Source organism: Cynara cardunculus (genome assembly GCF_001531365.2).
Source record: "Cynara cardunculus var. scolymus isolate 2C chromosome LG 8, CcrdV1, whole genome shotgun sequence".
Lineage (NCBI taxonomy): Eukaryota > Viridiplantae > Streptophyta > Magnoliopsida > Asterales > Asteraceae > Cynara > Cynara cardunculus.
The window spans coordinates 10,599,490-10,604,013 of record NC_037535.1 but is presented as its reverse complement, the minus strand read 5'-3'; positions in this window follow the sequence as shown (position 1 = coordinate 10,604,013).

The window sequence follows — 4,524 nt, the reverse complement described above, 5'->3', positions numbered from 1 at the left end:
AAAGGAGTTCGACATTTTCGTCCATACAAAACTTCAAAAGGTGCTGCCTGAATACTTGAATGATAGTTATTGTTGTATGCAAATTCAACCAAAGTTAAATGACTATCCCATAACCCTCCAAAATCAATAACACAAGATCTTAACATATCTTCTAATGTTTGGATAGTTCGTTCACTCTGTCCATCAGTTTGAGGATGATAAGTTGTACTTAACTTAATCTGTGAACTCATTTCTCTCTGAAAACTCTTCCAAAACATTGAAGTGAAGCGACTATCTCTATCAGAAATAATTGATAATGGAACTCCATGTCGTGTCACTATCTCATCAAGGTACAACTTTGTTAATCTCTCCATCGAATATGACTCTTTTATAGGTAAGAAGTGTGCAGATTTAGATAACCGATCTACTATCACCCATATCGCATCATATCCTTTCGATGTTCTCGGTAATTTGGTTATGAAATCCATAGTAATATGATCCCATTTCCAAACCGGAATTTCCAAAGATTGTAGCTTACCATAAGGACGTTGGTGTTCAATCTTTACTTGGAGACAAGTTAAGCACGGTTCAACATGTTTAGCAATTTCTCTCTTCATCCCTGGCCACCAATAATGTTGTCTCAAATCCCGATACATTTTATTTGTACCTGGATGTATCGCAAAACGTGACTGATGTGCTTCATTCAAGATACGCTTTCTGAGATCACCATAACATGGTACCCAAATTCTGTTATGAAATTTCCAAAATTCCGTGCCATCTCTTATCAAATCAGATATTAATCCACCCAATCTTTCACGTTTGATCTTATCCTCTTTCATTGCTTCATGTTGAAATTCTCGTAACTYTTCTTGAATACTGGGTAATAACTCAACTCGTAAAGCTGTAGCTTTGATCGTTCCGCTTTTCTCTTGTCGACTTAATGCATCAGCTACTACATTTGCTTTGCCTGGATGATACAAAATCTCACAATCATAATCACTCACCAATTCCAACCATCTTCTCTGACGCATATTCAGATCTTTCTGATGAAATAGATGTTGCAAGCTCTTATGATCTGTAAAGATTTGACACTTCGTTCCATACAAATAATGTCTCCATATTTTCAAAGCAAACACTATTGCCGCTAACTCCATATCATGAGTAGGATATTGTCTCGCATGATCTTTTAACTGTCTGGAAGCATAAGCTATTACCTTTCCACGTTGCATCAGCACACAACCCAAACCCAATTTTGACGCATCACTATATACCACGAAATCTTCCACTCCATCTGGCAAAGATAGAATTGGTGCAGTACACAATTTATNTCACACGCAGTTTACACTGCTCATATCACTCTCAAAAACATTCTTATTAAAATCATCTCCTTTTTATCCGGACTTGAAGTCCGGTCAGACTTGTCCAGATTAGAAGTCCGTACAACATTCTTTGAAAATAAACCAACTCTTTGTCCGGTTTAGCAATCCGGTCAATACATCAYGTGATTCTTTAAGCGGTTTACAAATTATCCGGTCACCTCTTACCCGGTTTTAAACATAATCCGTTTACTTCTTGTCCGGTTTAATAGATATCCGGACAAAGCAYATCCGGTTTAAGTATCCGGATTACAATCCGGACACCRCTTGGCCGGTTTACACGAGTATCATCATAAAATGCATCCAAACTCATAATATACAGATCTAATTGCTTCTCAATTTGTATGAAAGCAATTCATATTCAAAGCTCTATACACTCACMTTTTGAAATGAGATTCAAAGCTTTTAGAGACTTTCCTCTTCCTGTGCAGATTCTTCAATATTTGAGAGAAAATTTCAACAGTAACAAAAGTGAATGACAGCCTTTTTCCTTCACAAAGGCTTTTTATACCACAAATTCACAAAGAAGGTTATGGACGGCTCACTAGCCGACCTACCTTTTTTTTTTAAATAATCACTACACACACACATATATCATACATACATATATATATATATATATATTTTATATATATGTATGTAACCAAAATAATAACCAGACTATTACAACACCTCTCCTTGATATGCCACCCTTATCCCATGGTACATCTCTCCTTGATATGCCACTCTTATTTTATCATCAAAATATTTCATGAAATAATTCCATATAGAATAGACCGCAGTCAAATGGAATTACTATCAGTTCAAAGTCATTCTGTCAAAATTCCCATTTGTTGTTCCAAAAGAATCATGCTTTGACAAGATACAAGTAACCCAGTCAACCTTGTCCAGATAACAAATCCGGACAACCTTGTTCGGATAACAAATTCGGACAACCTTTTTCATAGCTTTGTCCGATTTATCACTTTAGAAAAAGATTCCAACACTTTTGTCCGAATAACAAATCCAGACAACACTATGCCCCCATCGACCGATTTAAAATAATCTGGTCATCACATGATCGTATTCATACTTCTTCGTTTGAAACATTTAATCATAAAGTCAAAGGTCATAAATCGCTCGTTATATAAACCGGCTGATACAAATGATCGATTTACCCTTAAATCGGTTAAGGCATGTCCGATTTAAGTTTAATCCGTTTAACCCTTGTCCGGTTTAAAACTAAACCGCTTGATTATCATCCGGTTTAAGGCTACATCGCTTATGCCTTAGGCTATTTAGTCTAAATCTGCTCAAGCTTTGATCGATGAAGTAATAAACCGCTCAACCCTCATCCGGTTTAAGACATGTCCGGTTTATAACTAGTCCGTACGTCCCTTGGGCAATTTAAGGCTAAACCGCTTAGCACATGGCCGGTTTATATTTAAATCGCTCAACACATGGCCGATTTATATCCTAAATCGCTTATCACTTATTCGATTTAGAGTTCAAACCAGATGAGAAAATTATACAAACAATTTATACATTTTAAAAAGAGTAAAACATGTAAACCACTCACCTTTTTGAAACCAATTTCTTACAAATAAGCAATCCGATCAAGACTTTCTCTCCCACTCTAAATCGCTCAATTTTACTTCCAAAGATGGCAAGAAGAGATATGGAGGTTCTTAACTCATATTTATACCCCTTTCCAAAAGAGGTAAGGCGGCTAAGCCGCCCCCTCACATGCATGCATACATATACACATATACTCATGCATTCATCTTGTCTCACCACACACACACATATATATATATACATACATACATATATATACATTTCACATTATGCATAAAATTCGCATACCCACATGATCAAATGTACAAATTTATCATGCTATCATGTAAACACATAATAAATAATCACATAATATTTACCTCAGGTGATAAAAGAAGACCCAGTTATCACAATTGTCTTGTAGTAGAAAACTGGATAATTTCCGATGAGTCACCGTCCTATCCCCAACAAAAATCCCATGCCGGCAACTTTACTGACGGATCACCGAGGGCGTCACGGAAAAATGATTCAAGGAAAATAAAAATAAAAATATTTTCTATTCGTCGGCAATATTTAAATTTACTAACGGACTACCGACGGTTTTTTTTAATAATTTTTTATTTTAAAAGAACCAACATTTTATCATAGAATCAGTTACCAATTGAATTTGTTTTTTTTTTTAAGGGGGGGGAATGGTTTTTAAAAATGATCACCTATGACTTTTAGTTTTTTATGTTGTGTGTTTTTTCATTTTTTTTTTACTGTATGAGCTTAAATATGATTGTTTTTTATATTTTCCAATGTGTATATATATAGTGGCCCCATCTTTTGTTATCCATTAAAATGATATTAACTTTATTAACCAATCTCAATCATTAAAATTTGAAATAAGTGGTTTAAATCTCACCGTGAAAAAATTGAAAAGCACACTATATATTTCAAGCTTCTGTAGCAATTTTTTCCATAAACGTTGAAATAATTAATGATCAAGTGAAACTGCACAAAAGCATGTATTCCTATTGATCGTATAAAAACCTTAAGCATCATAATATATATAGATAGATAGATGGATATAAACCTCTCTACCACTCGAGAAAGAGGTAATGTCTGTATATATCGTACTCTATATAGACCCTACTCTGTGTGGAATTGTGTTCGTTTGGTTTGGTTTGGTTTGGTTACCATTTGTAAGTCATATCTATGTTCAACAATGCAAGGCCCTCCACATATGTTACAATGTCAACATGATCAGAACCAGCTTCAATTCCACAAATCTTGATCGCACCTCGGTGTTGATCACGATATCACCATGAGTCGTAAGTAGGAAAACTATTTGTAGTGCTCCTTCACAAGGAAGAGCTACAAGTGTAAGAACCATAGACCAAGATGCAAAATTATTTTACTCTCTCCTCACTTAAATCCTACAATTATGGCCTTTACTAAAAAACTTTAACATGGGATCTCACATATAAAAAGTAAGGAACTAACCCACACACCAATAGGACCGCCTCTACGACGAAGTCAAGCCTCAAGCCTTACACGCCACTACAAGGACACAACATTTGTTTCTTCATTGCTTGCACAAGCATAAATTTGTTTACAGTAACATATAAACATGATTTGGTTGTGATTT